The 19,595-nt window shown below is 37.1% G+C and overlaps 1 protein-coding gene and 1 long non-coding RNA gene across 2 annotated transcripts in view; one reads left to right on the top strand and one right to left on the bottom strand.

Moving 5' to 3' along the window:
• LOC122347156 overlaps nt 1-15,263 on the top strand; it is a 34,337-nt gene extending 19,074 nt beyond the window's left edge. Inside the window, exons 2-3 of the long non-coding RNA XR_006251199.1 lie at nt 13,482-13,548; nt 13,875-15,263. This is a non-coding gene — a long non-coding RNA (uncharacterized LOC122347156). The remainder of the gene's footprint in view (nt 1-13,481; nt 13,549-13,874) is intronic.
• Nucleotides 1-19,595, bottom strand: part of LOC122347155 (phosphatidylinositol 3-kinase regulatory subunit gamma-like) — a 127,630-nt gene that overhangs the window by 83,158 nt on the left and 24,877 nt on the right.

Below are 19,595 nucleotides of genomic sequence, written 5' to 3'. Positions count from 1 at the left end.
GATTTATAAAGATGATCCAAAGACGCTGTGCAGTCACAAGTTTTTCTTTCTGATTCTAACATTAGGAAAGAGCGGATACATTTTATTTTTAATGAAGGTCCAGAACTCTGTCCTTTATTCTACCATGGATTTGTTTACAAACAAAGGCACAATTCAACGTGGTGTTTTCAGAAAGACTGAAACTGACGGAATAATGCTGTGCTGGTTAAGTTACTGTTTTTATCAAGCGACCACTATAACTTTGTCTGTTAAACAGATAATTTGATACGAGTACTTAATGTGTTTTTAACCTGAATCACAGCTGGGTCCATCTGTGAAAGACTGTCAAACTGTCACAAGTGTTAGCCAATCATCAGGGTTGCCAGGTTTTCATAACAAAACCTCCTACTGCGTTAAACTATCCCAATTCCGTGGGAAAACTACAGACTTGGCAACGTCATAGCAGTGGGCATTTACTTCAGAGTTTACAATCTGCCGCGATTATTCAAAGAGAGCGTTCTGAGAAAATAGCCTAACAGAAAATAGCCTATTACTTCTAAATTATGCTTTATGGTGTAAAAATCGGGATAGTGTTACAAGTGGACCTCAGAGAACTGTACAAAAAAGGCAGCAACCATTTCTACTGTTAAAAGTGTCAAACATTTTGTTTGCTAAATTAAACTTTATTTCTTTATTGTATCAAAGGCAAAGCAAATGATTTAACAACAGTCACAGTGGAAAACAGTGACTTTTTATGAAATGTACGTATAGATGTACAACTCAGATTCATTTGTTGCAGTTAAATTCAAAAGCTTCTAAAACATTCTCAACTTCAGTTGTTCAAATACTTCATTTGTTCAATTGTTCAAGTTTAAAAACTTTCCTGTGGCCCCCTAGTGGTCGCAAGTCCCCCAGTGTGACGACACCCGGTCAAGATCCATGTGTGAATATACACATTTTTTTCAATGTCTATCTTTCCCTAAATATATAAAACAGTGTGACCCTCACTGCACTGAATCCTTTATTACAGAAACCAATGTAGATGCGACGGATATTGACTGTACTGTCTGAATAAATGGACGAGATTACATCACTTGCAGAATGACAGCAGACAGACAGATTGAATTTCGGAATCAAATGGGATTTGTGTGCGCAATCCACACAATACAATCCATAACACAACGCGAAAATAAAGCTCCCGCTTAGTGCCTCTACATAACACACCCTTCATCTCCTTTAAACTGATGTCACATAGTAAATCAAGCTTTGCACATAAAACCTGGCGCACAATACATAAGATTCAGACAAAGAGAGCTGATGGCTCTCTCGAATGGAATCGGAGTATGAGGAGGAGGAGGAGGAGTAGCGGTCAGACAGATGAAGGCTTGCAGCTACAAAGGGACAGCCAAAGTGATACGGGATTAGTGTCTTCCTGTAAATCTTTAGAATGTTTGTGAAGGATTTTTCTTTTCTCTGTCTCTCTCTTTCACACACGGCTATAACCATTTCCTTCACTGCAGAGTGAAATTGAAACTCTCCCCTGTTTCTTTACCTGCTCTGCTCCACGTGTCAGTAAGGGCTGTTTAGCCTTTGACCCCGCTACAGGCTGGAGTGATGAAAGAAGTGGACCGGCCAGATCACGCACAAACGTATGCACTCACAAATAACACACAAGTACAAGTATGAACTATGATTCAAATGCAGCAGAATGCGGCTTTCTGATATTTCCCCTGCTGTGACACACACACCCAGACACACACACACACACACACACACACATAGACTCCACAGCTTTTTAATTCCTGCAATCCACATCCTTATCAATCACATGTGATAGCGGGCGCCACCCCCTTCAACACAGGAACGATTTCCACAGCCTGCTTCCAAACTGCCTTGCAAAATAGCATCTTACTTACTGGCCGCAATGCCTTTGGAATAATTTTTTAAGATAATGGTGAAAATATGTCAGTGGAAATAATTGAATTTAGATGCACTATCCAAACCAGTTGTCCAGATGGATAGAACCGCCCAGCTCTTCCCCTTGATATTGATTATGTGCTCATTGTCTATTCCTGAAGGGATAAGAAAATACATTACACAAATCAATAGTTCGCACAAATTTTATCAGGTTCACACAGGCTGAGATTAAAATGATTATGAAGTGAGGGAAAGTGATGCCAAGAGGGAGACTGTCAATCTATCAAATTTTGAACCATTTCAGTAAATTTAAACACCACGAAGAGCCCTCTGGGATAAAAGGGTTAGATTCTCATACTGAATGTGTGATAGTGCTTAGCTTGACTGACGTCTGTATTTTATCAACAAACTTATCCTCGGTGGAAAAAAAAATGCTCCTACCTACACTTTTGCTCTACTTCAAAAACACACCTATACGTGCAAATCGCTGTAGTTTCCCATTGAAATGAACACTATAACAAATGTTATATTATTTTATCATAGTGCATGAGTTGTTAATGAATACATTTTGATGTTTGCATCACATGCATATGTTTTTATGGCATTGTAAACTTGCTCGGTATCTCAAAGTACTTACAATGTAAACTCTCAGAAATAAAAGGTGCAAAAGCTGAAGTGGTACCTTTTTAAAAGGTACGTGTTTGTACCTAAAAGGTCCATTTTGGTACCTTAAAAGTATATATTAGTACTTAAAGTGTACCTATTAGAACATAATCGGTACAAAAGTGTACATTCTGAAAAGGTACTGTCCAAGTGACAGCTTTTGTACATTTATTTCTGAGTGTAGATTGCTTGAGTACGAGTTATGACTCATAATAAAAAGCTCAAATATTTGAATAATGAAGCTAAAATGGCATGGTTGCTTTTATGTTGGTAATTCATGTTTGCTTTTGTTAACATCACCAGGTAGAATTTAGGTGGTATGTCAGTTTTAAAACATGATAGAGAATTATCCTTTCAGTGCCACTCACTAGACATTTAATTTCCAAAGTGATGTGATATGCGCAACAATATTTTCAGTTTTGCATTCATCAGCTTTAGACTGAAACTTTAGTGCTATTCATTCATCATTTACCTTTGATATCGGCACAAAACGCGTAAAAAGCTTTGCAAGACAATTTTACAGAAATGTTGCCACTGGCATGTTTTTCACGTGAGCCTGCTTGAAAATGTGTGAAATATTCTGTTTCTTCAAAGAGAAAAACAGAAAGAAAAAAAAGTGCGTAGCGTGTCACAGTTAGGAGAAAAAAAAATTGAAGAGAGGGCAGGAGGGAGGAAAGAGGAATGTAAACAGCAAAGGAGTAAAGCAGGTGATGGATCCAGGCAAAAGAGAGAGGAAAGTCGCAGTGTGGCCTTCCCAAAAAGATGCCACCTGGCAGGGGCCTGGCCTCGGATGTTTTGCCTGCAGCCAATGACAGAGTCCCACAAGAGGGGCGTAGAGCACATGCCTCTTCAATTAGAGCACTCCATGAGGGAGGTGAATGAGAGGGAGAGGGATAGGGATCGTAGTAGCTAAGGAAAGATTTGTGTGTTGTCAGATGAGCGGTAAAAGAAAAGGGTTGATGAAAAGGGAGAAAAACTGGAAGAGTCGGACGAGGGCTGTGAGTTTATACGACTCAGGTTAACATGTCATTAAATAAAAGTCTGCAGCTATTGGTATTACAGCTTCACTGGTTACAGTGTAGATTGTGCTGGGAATAAAGAACTATTCTTACGTAAAAAAAAGGAAAAGTTTAGGACAAAAAAATAGCAGAGCCTTAGAGGAATCTTTATATTAAACAAATACGTGTAAATTTGATGAACACCGGTAAATACACACCTGCAGTCATAGTTTATATATTAAACGTGGCATGTGGCTTGGCATGTAAACAGCCTGCAGCGAGTCTAATAAATTATATTACTTGGCATAAGAATTTTTTAATTAGTAATATTAATACATTTCATGATTTATTTATTCAGTGTTTTTTTCTCCACTTGAGGCTGTTGTATGTGAATTATTTACATATTTCAGCTAGGGCTGGGTGATAAATTGACAATACCATACACTATATACCATGCAAATTCAGTAAGTTTTTAGAAACAGAAACAGACTTTTTTTTAATCTCTCCTTTTTTTGTCCATACAATAAAATTCAACAGCTTTCAATTCGCTTTTCAAAATATCACTTTTTTCGGGTAACTGGATCTAGTCTTTGATTGGGGGGTGTCTGAATCAGTGTCCACAATGTGGTGGTCGTCCATCCTTTGCAAAGAGAACATTAACGCTCACTTACTGCAGGCCCCTTAACGAGCTATTAAAGACCTCTTCTCTACCGTGAGAGAAACTAAAGTGTGTGCGCCGCAAATGTATTCATTCATGAGCGTCTGACCGCTGCCTACTGAGGCATGCATAATTAATAAGAAAAGGGAGATAAAAGCAGACTGAAGTTATTTTTTCCTTCTTGATGTAAATGTGCGCATTGCCCATCAGCACGTATCTATGTGCCTCCCGAGCCTGTGTGTCTCTTTGCATGTTTGTCTATGCGTGTGTTCGAGCATTTCTCAGAGTTATTGGCTTTCTAAAGTAAGACGGGACAAACAGACGGCAAACGCAGGCCAACTCTTTCCTGCTGGCCACTAAATATTTATCACATATTAAACATCCAAGGCCAGCAGATTCATATTGCACATGAAATACAGACAAATACTGCTCTAGACTGTTTGAGCGATGCAATTTAAAATGACCATGTAACTGAAAGATTGGAAAATGAGAAGAAATGAGAGATACGATGTGTGTATGTCTGCACGTGACCAGAAGGAGACTAAAACTCATCTGCTTCTTCCGCCCGTCCCCACGGGTGATCAGCTATGCAATGACCAAATCTAATGCATAACATACTGTCCCCAATCTACACATGTCACACAATTCAACAGATTGAAAGACGAAGGGCTTTTATCCAACTGAATGTAAATGAAATGAGAATACACAAAGGCAACCTTGAAAACCGAGGGGCATTTCATGAGCGCTTTCAAATCTCTCTCTTTACTCAAGGAAGAAGAAAAAAAAAAAGAGCTGACTGAGGGGACATTAAAATTCATTCCATTCTTCTCTTTTCATGGTTTTTTAAATTTAATTTCTTTACCAATCTCACTGTTTGAAAAACTTGTGGCTTTGTGGTCGAGCAACAATGGATCATTTCCTCGTGCGCCTCCAATGCCGTTTCATCCATTTGTGGCATTAATTCTACTTCTTTTTTTATATACTCAATTAATAATTCAATTAGTTAAAATAGTAAAGACTCGTACTAATCTTCCCTGATCAGAGGAATATCAGATGACTGAACATTTTATGATCTCATCGCGCAAGAGAATTAACATCCTTTTTCTCCGAACAAGAAACCTTCAAACTTCATAAGGCTCCATTAGGGAAAACAGACCAAAGGGAGCTTAGTAAGAGGTTGTGCTGGGAAAATATCGAACAGAAGTGTGTAATTCTCAACAGATCTGTCACTTTAAACACTGCTGCTGTTGTAAATGAATTAAAGTGACATGATTGACGGGATATGTCCGTTGTAAATCAAACTCAAAGTTACTCCGCTCCACAAAGAGCTCAGAGAGAGGTGTGTGTGTGTGTGTGTGTGTATGTGCAAGTTTATAACTCACTTCACCTGGAGAACAGACAAAAAAAACAAACGAAAAAAACTATATGGATGTTGCAACCCAGGCACACCGCAAATACATGAAAAAAGTGGCAACAATTTTAAAAAGTGATAAAACGTTGCTTGTTTATTTCATATCAATCTTAAAGTGAAATGTCCAGTGAATGGTGCAAAAAGTGTCTTCGGTTTTATCCAAAACCTATGTTTTATTACATTCGATGATACATATTGTCATATAGTATACATATAGTTCTGAAATGTATTGTCTAGTGACTGGTACTAAAATGTTAATTAAGAATAAATATATAAGCCATACCCTAAACCAAACCAACATTGTTAACAAATCAAACATGGGAGAAAAAAAAATATATATTGTGTATTTATCATGGCTCACATTTTGTGTTTTGAGATTATAGCATTGTGCCACGCAAAATTACGCTTTATTAATCAATATTCTAATAATACTGTAATAGTAATTAATGTGATAAGGAATAAAATTTGTTGGTGTTTTACTGTCACCAGTGTTCACTTCACTTGAAAACTGCAGTGATATGTAAAAATATGCATATTTTGGACGCTTAGCAAAAATATAGGTATGCACAATTTCCCAACGAGCCCAAGTTGCAATAATTACAATTGACATTACTTATTAACAGTAATTAAAAATGCAGATTAGTTTATTACTTTGGTTCAGTCAATTAAAGTCATGTGCGTGTGCGTGCTTAGTAAAAGTTTGAAGACAATTGTCTCCAAAAGGGACTTCATACTCAGAAATAAATGAATGAATGATGTCTATATATGATTTGATTAAGCTTAAAATCTTTAACACATTTTTTTATAATAATAATTAAAAAACTGTACTTAGAAATCTAGGCCGACACAATAATATAATTTTTTTTTTTTTTTTTTTTGCCATCTGCCAAAATAATGTAATATCATTGAATTATTATTAATTGAGGGCTTGTCTCAGCAAACGTTGATATATGCGATTTGTTATACATTGATTAATAAATAAATGAATCATAATTATCTCTAACTAAATAGATTTGGTTTCAATCGACTGTCAAGACAATAGTATAAAGTAGTATTTCCTCATTTAGAGAGCAAAGAATAAGTGTGTGTGTGTGTGTGTGTGTGTGGTTATGCTAGTATATCTCTGTTAGAGTCCCAGAATCTCTCTGAGAAAGCTACAGACAGAGACAGATCACCGGTGACCTCCATCACAGCTACTGACCCTATCACTCTGAGCAGAGAAAAAGACAGAGAGAGCGAGAAGGAGATTGGATATGGGGAGGGGAGCTCTAGCATGTCTGAGTGTCTTTTCTTGACCCCCTACCTCATCTCCAGCTGTACATCACAGATTGCATCTGCTTAGGGGGCTTTCTGCACACGCTCAGAACGGTGACTTCCCACATGATTTACCGTTCCTTATCATACACACCTGCGCTAGGTAACCCATTAGTTGTGCCCTATCTTTGGTGTAGATGCATTGTCTATCCCCGCGTTGGCCAACAAACCGAATGGATAACACGGCACAGCTGGCCGTGATGAGAAGGCCTGCGTATTAGAATAATTGAGAGAGAAGAGAAATGAATGAGAAAAGAGCAAGGGATGGGGCAACTGGAACTGGTGCAGATGTGCAGTTCAAGTCCATGTGTGTGGATGACACTTCAGAGGCCAAGGTCTGCTGGGAAAGCAGTGCGTGTGCGTTTGTCCTGATTAGTGCACAGCAGATGTGCAATAGTAGGGAGCACAAAGCAAGCTGAGAAAAAAAGGTCCCAGCAAGCCTGTCATTATATTCCAGTACATCTTTCTCTCTCTCTCCATAGAGAAATAATTATGCTAACAGTTGTGGCCAATACACTGTGGCCTCTTTAACCTCAACAACACATCTCCTAGTGTCTGTTTGAATAAACATCAATGCCAGTTATTGTAGTGGAAACTCGGGAAATGCCTGTAATGGTTTAATTTTACAGTAGAGTATCAGTAATAAAGAACTAATGAATATGATATTAACATGATATACACTCGGGTTAAAAGGTCAGATAACACAATAAACTACAGTTTATCACACACACACACACACACACACACAAACACACAAAACAATAAAACAACAAAACAACCGAAAATACATAAAAATGCAAATTCTTGTAATACAGTTTACAATTGTACAATAGCTTATATAACCAGATGATTATGTAACAAATTTCAAATGTAACAAAAATATTGAATAAGTGACTAAAATAAGATGATATCTTAAATTGTAAATATTTCTTATTTATACCGTATGTAAAAATGTTTATTTGTTACATTTGTCAGAATCCTGAAAATCATTAATATATATATATATATATATATATATATATATATATATATAATATCCCAGAAAGCTACATTCATGGAAACTGATGTCTGATGAGTCCCCAACACTGGATGAAACAGAGATATTGATATTTTATATAATTATTTTTGGTCTGGGATAAGAAAAGAATAAACTTACAAAGCAAGAAAAAAAAAACACATCATCATCATCACCAGTATCTCACAGCTGTTTTCTGCTGTTTCTAAGCCACAGCCTTAAGGGTGCAGCACAAGCTGTAATAGAAACTGGAGAAAATAACAACAGCAACAACAAAAAAGAAAATAGTTTAGCTCAAACTGAAAACTGAAAATCAATTTTAATTAAATAAATAGGTCGACATAGCAGTTCTTTGAAACAGGGTTAAGGCAGGACCTTGGCCTCCCCGCAGTGCCATACATACACAGAATGTTGTAATTGATCATACTTAAAGGGCACAGCAGGCATTTTTCTATGTCCAAGCCACACTAGACAAATGAAACACGTGTTTTTCTTTCTCATGTGTGTATGTGCTCACAACTGATGAGATGGTGAAAGCTACAATAGTTTCAAATAAAACTAATACTGTATAGTTATTGTGTTATTATGGGCAGTTAAAGGAATCGTTCATCTAAAAATGAAAACGTCCTCAGCCTCAGGACATCCAAGATGAGTTTGTTTGTTCAATGGAACAGATTTTTTAGAAGTGTAACATTACATCTCTATGGATCCTCTGAATGGATGCCATCAAAATGAGAATCCAAACAGCTGTTAAAAGCGACACAATAACGCGCAAGTAATCCACACAGTCTTGTGAAGTTGCCTGTTTGTAAGAAACAAATCTAATATTAATAAGGCATTTTAACTTTAAAGTGCTGCTATTATGGATTTTTGAAAATGACCTTTCAAGTGTGTAACACAGCTCTAAGTGAACGAAACCTCAAAGCACACTGTGCCATCTTTTTATTGGGGACTCCCAAAACCAAAATATGAACCTTTGATAACTCATTCCCTCTGACCACAATACCGGTCCATAATCCATAACGACGCTTCCTCCAGTGAAAAAGTGCATTGTTGCAGCACTTAAATTGCTTTTGATGATGTTAACTGTGTCAATTATCTTGAATTATTTTGACTTTTCACCAGCGGTTTGAACTTCCTGCACCAATTCACTGCAAAGGAGCCATTGGTGAGCAGGTGATGTAGGTTACTGTAATGTTTCTCAAAAATCTGATCCAATGAACAAACAAACTCATCTACATTTTGAACGAATTAATGAAACATTTATAAAGTGCATTTTAGATAATAATGTACACCGCCACCAGTGTGCAGGCGGAGAGGGGAGAATGGATGGCCTCAGCAACATCTGGAGTGAACTATGGCTTTGAATAATTGCATTTCACTCAACTAATGCACCTCAAGTCATCATCATTTTACGACCGATAATGGGTTGCTGTCATTAAGATATTGTGCTTAACAATCAAACGTACTGTAACATCAAGGTACAGTTACATTAGGCTTTGTGCATGCAAAATCATTTCAGACACCACAGCATATACAGAAAAATGGATGTTATGTTACAATATACAGTAGGGTTACTGTATGAGTAAATGTAATGTTCAGGGTATATTATGTTAACATACACAGGCCACGCTGTTATTCTGAAGCACTACAAACAAAGCAGCTTGGAAGTCTGACATTTAAATATTTATGAAGGTCAAATGCCTTTTTTTCACCCAGCACCAGATAAACAGTTTGAAAAAATAGATTTTCATACATTTTAAATGTTAAAAGTCACAGTTACATCTGCACCAAACAGGAACCACGTTAGCAATTTATTGCAAGTGTACACATACTCTAAAAATAACATCATGCGTGTGAAAATAAAGCTGGTGCATTTAATTATGTTTACAGTACTTTAGCATTCAATTTTTTTATCTTTTAGTCACCCCCCCCATATTTTGCATCACATTGTGATAGCTAACAATACCTGTAGGTGCTAATTATTAGTTTGGCACTCCGTTGAAAGCTTAGCATTCTCTTGGGGATAGGAAAAGATGCTAAACAAGTGAAAATAAAGCACATCTATGCTGGTGAAATTTAAATAATTGATAGATAGGATCTTAACCAGTGACAAAGACTATAGAAAGCACTCTGCATTATCACATTGTGTTCTGGTGCTGCAATTAAAATATGTCCACACTGTTAAATATGGTGTCAGCTTGAGAGATGCAGCAATTACTTAATAAGCTCTATCTGCAGTATGAAGGCTTTGCTAAATTATGGCCTAATATAATTGAACAAGACACATGACGTAAATTAATGTGTAAATTAACCTCATACTAATGGTCAAACGTTTAAAATGATTAAGATTTTTTTGTTTTGTTTTTAAAAGAAGTCTTTTCTGCGTATTTATTTGATTAAAATATAGTACTCTAATGACATATTACTACAGTTTGAAGTCGCCTATTTTAATATATTTTAAAATGTAATGTATTCATGTAATGACAAAGAATTTTGTAATCATTCCATATTCCACATAACACATTAAAACAAAAAATAATTATTTAAAATTGCACAGACATCCTATCCTATCTCTAAAATGCTGAGAATAAGATACGGGAGAATCAGAAGATGAAACAGTTAAAGACTAATAGCAGTTATCAGTAAGAATCCATGGTGTGAATCATACTTCCCACCGGTAAGAGAAGGATTAATCAGTTTAAGAAGCCTGGAAATGGACCGGAAAATTGTGCTAAATTAGACATCACTTTTGAGAGGTTCTGTGTGCGCTGAGATAGAATCTCTGTGGGGCAGGTGCCTTTTACAGCCACCTTTGTTCTGGAGCTCAGATCTTCTATAGACACTAGAGTCTGATGTATGCTGCAGTGTGTGTGTGTGTGTGTGTGTGTGTTTGTGCATTAGCATGTTTTCTGTGAGGAATACGGATCACCATCCTGCTCCACATGCCTCTCTGCAATGCTTCAGTTTCACTTGTTTTCCTGCTCTACAGTCTCAGCTCGCTCTGTGCAGTTCTGCTTCCTATGTCACCAAGTGAGCCGTTGCACCACTTTCTTCTCACTTCCCTTTCTAATCACATATCTGAAGGACAGTTCCACCAGCTTACCACCACCTCAACCTCCGCCACTGAATCATACATGATTCTAAGCTTTCTAAAAATGAATTACTCACTAGTACTAGGGGGGAAGAAAATAGGCAGGGATGATGATCATAACTATAATTTAAAAGTGATTACAGAAAGTACCTTTTAAGGGTGTCTTGAAATCATCTGGGTTTGAGTGAAGGAGAAATTGTGTGAAAAAATGTGTTTAAGTGTGTATTTGTTTGTGTGTTGGCTTCAGAAGTGATCCATTGGTAACACAATCTCCCTGTTCTTATGTTCTGAGGGATAGAAATGATTCCTGCATTTTCAAAACCTGTTCTGTTTCAAATGAATGCTGTTTTTATAACATATATTCATTAACCCTGGAAAAAACAATGCAATGCATTTCCTAATCACCAAATCAGCATGTTAGACAGGCTTTGCCATCACATTTTAAAATATATTTTAAAATAAATTAGTTATAGGTAATATATATATATACATATACATATACATATACATACATACATATATATTCTCCTACAATTCTTTTGTAGGCCATTGTGTGGTTGTGTGTGTGTGTGTGTTCTCTTTCTGTTCTCTTTTGAAGCCTGATAAATGGATTGGCAGAGTGGAGATTGCTTTGTTACACACTGTCCCTCTCATTCCTTTGATTAATACAGAAGTGAGCCACATAACAAGGGTTGAAGGAGGCATAAAGCAACAAGAGGACACAGACAGTGTACACTGACACCAGCAATCCTGTTTAGAAACACAGTGGGTTTGCAAGCAGTGCATAAAATGTCTCCTGTGTAAACCGAACACACACTGAGATGTGTTATAACAATACACTGGCATTTCCATCCACTCAGAGACGCTTGCAGGTGCGCACACAGCACACACACAAAGACATGCGGCCACACATAGAAAGAAGAACTCCCTTAGAGCGCAAAGACAGATTCATCAGGAGAGCAACAGAGAAACGAGGCATGAGCGAAAAGCAATTAAAAAGAAAACTCCTCCAAGGCCCCACCTGTTTCACATCAGACAGCCCACTCGCTCACTCCTTCTACCCTGGGACGCTTGTTTTCCCCGGGGAGAGGAGACCGATTAGAGAAATGCCACCACAGTTTATTAGTACTGACTTCAGCATTCACTCTTAACTGTGCAGATCATCTTCCTTATAATTAAGATAAGATCCAGCGGATGTTGTGATCCATGCTATTCATTTCGCTCTCTTCTACGGGTGCCTTGTTTCTCTTTGTCTCTCCCTTGTCATCTCTCACACACGTTCACACACCCTTTCATCACAACGCTTCATATAATTTGTGATGGGTTACAGGGGTGTCATGTGACTACTTTTTTCAGAGGCACCAGCGGCAGCAGTTTCAAATAACATGATGAGGACTAGATGACAGGTACTGTAAAGTAAATATTTAGCTCACTATATCCTACGCTCATTAGGGCTGCTTTTATTTGATCAAAATAAATGTAAATATCATGAATTTATGTAATAAATGTGTTCTGTTTTAAAATCTTTCAAAACGGTTATTTGGTTACAATTTATTTTAATAGTATTCTACTACCTATAAGTAACTTTCTAACTATATTTAAACTAATTCTCATTAATTTGCAACTATATGTCGGATATATTTGGGTAGGTTTAGGGTAAGTTTCTCATAGTCAGTATGTTGTTATGTTAACCTTTTAAATAAATGCTTTTTAGCCTTAAATAAAGATGCAACTTAAATATCAAATACTTTTTTGTTGTTGTTAGTTCAGATGGTTTCATATAAAATCCTTGCTTCTGATGGGCATTAGTGTCAAATATTGGCAAAGCAATACGCATTCAATTCAACCATGATTGCTTTCATTGCTTCCACTTCCTCTGACTAAAACGCCATCATATTAGAATGGTGACAGAAACCTATGAAATGCAGCCAGTTCAATTAACAGCCTCATTTTATTATATGTTCTCCCCCTCTTTCTCTGAAGCAACTCCATTTGATGACCTGATAATAAAAGCAAAATGAATTCAAAGGAATCCTCCTCCAGAGAAATAGCCGTAATGCTTTTACTAACATCCACATTTCAAATGACAGAATGGTTTGCAGCGCTTATTTTCCATCTCTGAGCCATCAAAGCATCTCTCTATTGTTACCTTCCCACCACAACGCAGCGACAAGGACTTCTACCGCTGAAGCGGAAACAAAGAAATCCCATTTCTAGCTCGGAAAACGTGCGAGAGTGAAGTCAAAATAAACATCTTATCACAGCAATGATGTAAAAACCAAACATATGAGTCTGGAAATAGGTTTAGAAAATTCACAGTTTGGACGCACAGATAGGCGGCTGCTTCTATAATGGTGAAATATGTGGGAGATGGGGCGGATAACATTTTACGGCTTGATAAAGGCAAGCTAATCCTTTTTTTTTCACTCTAGGATTCACTCCATTCCAATAGCTAAAGGATGAACACTGGAAGATATGCTTATCTCTGGGAATTTGGGGGTAGGAAATGTTCCTGACATTTTTCTTCATAGGCCTAGATCCTATGTGGTTAATGCAGTCAACAACAGACTGTATTTTGAGCACAAATGAATTACAATTAAATCAAGCTATCTTAATCATACCGCAACGCATTCTGTCACTTTAAAAGACAGAAGGATTACTAATTGGTCACAGTTGTGTGGTCGAACAGTAAAGACTATGTAATTAATGACAGTTTCTCAGAGTAAACCTACATTAAAAACCGACTCCCAACCCTCCATTCTCAAACTCAAATATTGTTATGTATTTCATTTTGTCACTTTGATTGGAGTCCTTCTTTTTTTCAGGTGGCGTTTACCACTCAGGGACATAAATCATTGGTCGGACAGCAAACAAAGAGGGCTATCTCTCGCTCTCTCTCTCCACACTCCTTTCAACCAAGTGATTAATGGAACATAAAACACATTCATCATCACTAATGTCGTTTTCCTTAAGACGCAATTTGTGCTGACCCAGTAAGGAAAAATAAAAAAGAAGAAAAAATAAAGAGGTTGAGACCACATCATCAGCCAGAATCAACAATCAAATACAAACAACCACCGGTGCATGTTCATGATATGTAGGGGGTATCTCTTTCATCCATCCATTAAACAGTTATTAGCGCTGGTATCGGTTGATCATCTCAACAATTTTCAGCGTCCATTGCAGAACTCATTACATCCGCACAGTAGGACATTCAGGTGCACGCTTGACATCTGGACATGCTTTGTTGCTTTGACAGAGAGGAGGGATGATTACTGTAGCCCAGAGTATTTGAAAAATATGAAACAGACAGGATTCACAGCTCTCCTCTGTTCTTGTGTGTGCATGTGCATACTGTGGCATAGTTTCTGCCTTTTTTGCTCCTTCTATGCCTCTCAAAGGGAAGTTATAACTAGGCTGTCATGGAAAGGACTGCACTATCCATTAACCTCTGGCCTCGTGCCCCCCGCTGCTGATGGAAGACATAACCTGCATTACAGGGGTCACTTCCAGCTGCTGACACTCACTCTCTCGCACACAAGGTGTCCACTCTAGGTTTCTGTGCTCTTTCACTAGGTCGGAACTCTCTAACAAAGAAGACCCGTGAGCCCACCTATAGAGAGACTAAGATAGTTTTCAGCTCTCAAACACTCTACCTGCTACCTGATCCTTAGCAGCTCCAAATGGAATGGAAAAATAACTAGTTGTACACAATCAGATCAGAAATCTGTAAACCAGCAAATTGATGTTAGATTAAAAACCAATCACATTATGCAAATATTAGAATAGGTCAGTGCAATCTGTTACATTTTGAATGTTTGCATTATTGCACATCTTTGTAGTTATATATTTTTAATAAAGGTTTTTAGACAGCCTAAAAATTACAAAAGAATTAAAGAACAGTAAATAGCTAAAAAAAGCAAGAAATATACACTACTTTTCTAAATTAATAAGATAAAAAAATGAATGCTTTTATTCAGCAAGGATGCACAAAATTTATCAAAAGTGATAAAGAAGGCATTTACAATGCCACAAAATATTTATTTTTCAAATATTGACTACTGACTTCATATTAAAAATCAGAACAACTGTTTTATGCATTTATTGAGCACCAAATAACCATATTAGAACGATTTCTGAAGGATTGTGTAAAACTGAATACATATGGATGATGAAAATTGCCATCACAGGAATTTACATTTTAAAATATATTAAAATACATTAAATGAATGCAGCCATGGTGAAAATTCTTCTTAAACCAACACACAAACCAAAACGTTTGAAAGACAAGACCGAAAGTTAATTGCGTTTCTCATTTAAGAGACAGTCATAGCAGAAGAAACCATTTTAGGTAGGTCTTCATCTACTATTCAGTTGTTTTTTCCTTACTTTGAGGACAGAAGTTGAGTCGTCATTAAGAATTCAGCCCATGAAAAACTAATGTGGCATGGGGGAGGCTGCATGCTTTATCATGCATGCTTTTTCACTCTGAGATAAGAGCGCTCTGAGGTAGCAGAATTGCGTTGGGGGTTTAGACCTGTACATACAACACAGCTGGACCGGGTGTTCTCACATCACATAGCAGATGGGGGTTGAAATGAGAGGTATGGTGGGATCTGTATGCAAACTATGGGTTGCGCGAAGACCCAGAAGAGGCAGACCTAAACGCCAGCCTCGGCAGGTGGATACCGCAATGGCCCTTGGGAAATCTCACCGTCTGAGTAAGAGGCATCAACTTGCTTTGATTTTGCTAGAAATAATGAGTGGGAGATAAAAAGATGGGATAGAGCAAACAGATGAAAAGATTCCGAAGTAAGTTAAATGGCAAAGTGCAACACAATGTAGCGAGAATATCTTACTCTCGTACCAGATTGGACTGTCTTGGGGCTCAGAGAGAAAAAAAAAATACTTCAAACATGTAGTACAAAGGAAGATCCAGGTGCCCCATGATACTAATTAATATTCAATTTATGTTTCAATGATAAATCAAAGATCACAAAGCAGGAATTTGATGAAAACATTAACCGTCTATAGAGAAAATCATGCATGATAGAATACTTTAATACACCGAGACTTCGGTGTCATGGCTCTGTACAAAAAAAGAGGCCCGTAAAAACATTTAAGAGCCAAAGGATTGTAGTTACAAAATTATAAAAATTGCTTGATAAAGTGCATTGACAGCTCTACATTAATATATTATTTACTTACACCTTGGTGCACAGACCGTTGCAGGTCGTGATTCAGTTTAAATAAAATACGACCCCCAAAAAATTATTTGTTCACAAACTGGGCATCATGGCAACTGTGCCAAAAATTGAAATGTAATTGCAGTTTTATAAAGCATATATTTTTAAAAGGCCGTAAAAATAGCAAAAAAGAGGTTCTACCTTCTGTTCTACCAGGCCCAATCTGTAAAGACTGAGAGTACAATGTGAATCTTTTCAGTGCAGTGTCAGTCTGACATTCTAAAAGACAGAGACAGAAAGACTGTATGACTAAGTGATCATCTGTGATAAAAACAGAGAGAGAGAAAGATTGAGAATACAGGTTGTTGGCTATGTGTGGGGGACAGACTGTTTATGTAAGCGTGAATGTGTGTATGTGTGTGTGTGTGTGTGTGTTCGTCAGTTCCACTCAACTGGGGTTGTGAGTCAGGCCTGGAGGGAGACGCTGGCTGTCAGACTTACAGGCCACCGCATAACTGCTTACATAAAACACTTAAGGCAGGAAGAATAAATATGAAGGAACGTCAGTTTATCAGATATCGTAAAACTTCTCTGAATGTATATTTTACTTTTATCTCACACCGAAGAGAAGAACTGAAGGAATAGAAGAGGCAGAGGAAAACTGAGGGGATTCGTTTTTAGTCAGAATGAGAAATGAATGAGGGAGAGAGTGTGGGAGGAAAAATCGAGAGAGAAATAGAAAGGGAAAGAGAGCAAAACAAAAAGTTCAAAAGAGGTGAGAGAAATAGCACAGGAGGGATATGAAAAAAAGAGTGACTGGGACAGCTCTTCTTGTTCTGAGCCAATCAGGATCAAGAAGAACCGGGAACTTGAAGTGAAAAAAAAAGCTCTCTCTCTCACTGGAATTTTCTATCGCTTTTATAGTCCGGAGCTTATAAAACACCTTTTATACAGTACACTCCCATCACATTTTTTAATGCTTTTAAAAAATATTTTATGCTAATCAAGGCATTTATTTTAAACAAAAATAGTGAGATATTATTATTTTAAACTAACTGTATAAATACATTATTTCATAAAATCTAGATTTGACTATATTTAATGCCAAATTTATGACATGTCTGAATTTTCAGTAGTCAATATTCACACATTCCTTCAGAAAGCTTCAGAAATTCCCAAACTTTTGAATTTACACCTTTTTACCTCAATTCAGTAACATTTTACTATACATATACTGCAGCTGCACAGCACCTTGAACCTGTAAGTTTTTGCTTTATGGAAGCAAAAAAAATAGCAATAATCATTTTGACATCTGGATTCAGAATGCCATGAGGGTGAGGAAATCATGACAGAATTTTCCTTTTTGCTTGAACTGCAGCGTCCCTTCAAAAGGAACTCCAGCAGAAACAGTGGAAAGAGAATGCTTTAATATAGTTAAAAGCATTGGAAGTCTCCTGCTATGAACAGGTTGAAAGGTAAAATTCAAAGCGAAGAGAATGAAAGCGACAGATGCTAACCAGACACCTTGAAAGACCAGTGCAAAACAAAGAATTACAAAAACAACCTGAGACTTCTGTGAAGCTTGGTAAAAGAAAGTGTGAATGTGTACAGAGAAGGAGCAAACAATTCAAGACTCAAGGTTTGAGGAAGAGCAGGACAGCTGAAGATCAGAGGGTGCAGGTGTCCTTGCCTGAGGGTGTAACCGCGCACCCCGCAGTGAGGGCACGTTAAGAGGAGAGCTGAACAGGTGCACGGTCCCATGTATCACTGGCACACACTGGCAAAGACCAAAGACACAACATACTGCCCCAGTGAGGCATGACCAACAGGGAATTTTAAGAGAGAAACACAGAAACAACAAAAGCAAGGTAGTAAGACACTAAAGCAAACAGATAGTAGAGATACCATGAAGCAGTTGCAGAAGAATCTCTCCCTTTGTATTTTAGGACAAGGATAAACTTCCTTTTCTTTGTCCTTTTCTCCTTCCCACTGATTTCGAACGCACACTCGTGGATCATGCTTTGCTCCTACGGACCTGTAATCCCTCTTCCTCCATCCCTCCCTCCAAAAGTCAGAGCAGAGGTGCAGGGCGACTGTGTTTGTGAATGTAATTAACCTTATCGGCGCTGTGCAGCACTGACAAAGACAGTAAGGATAAAGGATCCACAGCATTGTTTTACAATGTTACCAGAAAGTTCAGCATGAATGGCACCTTGGCAGAGAAGTGTGTTGGAGTTCAGATACATGTATGGATGTTTTCACTATCGTCAAAGATGGATGACAATTAGCATGCAGTATGGATTGGCGGTATGGTTCTGTTCTGGGCACGATCTCTCTTCGCATTCACATAGTTTAGTATGGATGAGAGAAAAGCCATAATTTTTTACACGTTTGAATTAGTCTGAGAACCAGAAGGCTGGATCCTGACTAACAGAGGAGGAGTTGGGGATGGTGGAGGGTAAATTTTAACAATGTGCAATTTGACATGAGCGAGTATTTCACAAAAACAAACAAATAAATAATTTCAAACACAACCACTGCATTATCTTGCGCCTCTGAGCAACATGACAGTGATTCGTTTCTGAATAAATCAACAATTTAAATGATTCTGTTCAGTCACAATGACTCACTTATTTACAGTGACTGCCACCTACTGCCAATTTTAATTTCACATTTAGATTATCAAAATCTAAATACGACATTATTGAAATAATTTCAAATAACATCATTCAAAAAACAATGGACAATATTAGGAAAAAATGGCTTTAAAAAGGTAATAATGCCCATAAAATGTAAAAATCAGTTAAAACATATTGGAAAAAAGATAATAATCAGTGTTAACTGACCAGTACATAGAATATGAAGAATATCACAAACTTAATGTTTAATTATCGTTATTCCTAAAATATGTTTTTAATATCAATATCACACACCCCAGTTTCTTCCATTTAAATACTTAATTCTCCACCCAACAATGAATGTTATCATCAGTTACTCACTCTCATGCTGCTCCAAAACTGTATAACTAACTTTCTCCTCAGAAACATTGAAGAATTTTTGGAGAAATTACCATACGATGAAAGATATTAGGCTTGAATGTTGTTTAATTCTTGAAAATAACTTATTTTGTGTTTTACAGAAGAGAAATTAAACCTTCTTAATCTTAATTCAGTAAAAATAACTTTAATAGATAGAGAGAAAACCATTTGAGTATTGATGTATTTATTAGTTATATCATCACAATCCACAATTTTGCCATTTTTTATTAATGTACTTTACATTTTTTCAGATATAACTTCTAAATTCACTATTTATTGCATGAAATGCATGAAATCAGCCTTAATAATAATTTGTAGAGTA

Source organism: Puntigrus tetrazona, chromosome 6 (genome assembly GCF_018831695.1).
Source record: "Puntigrus tetrazona isolate hp1 chromosome 6, ASM1883169v1, whole genome shotgun sequence".
Taxonomy (NCBI): domain Eukaryota; kingdom Metazoa; phylum Chordata; class Actinopteri; order Cypriniformes; family Cyprinidae; genus Puntigrus; species Puntigrus tetrazona.
Note: the sequence above shows the minus strand (reverse complement) of the source record. Positions and strands in the feature narration are given on the sequence as shown.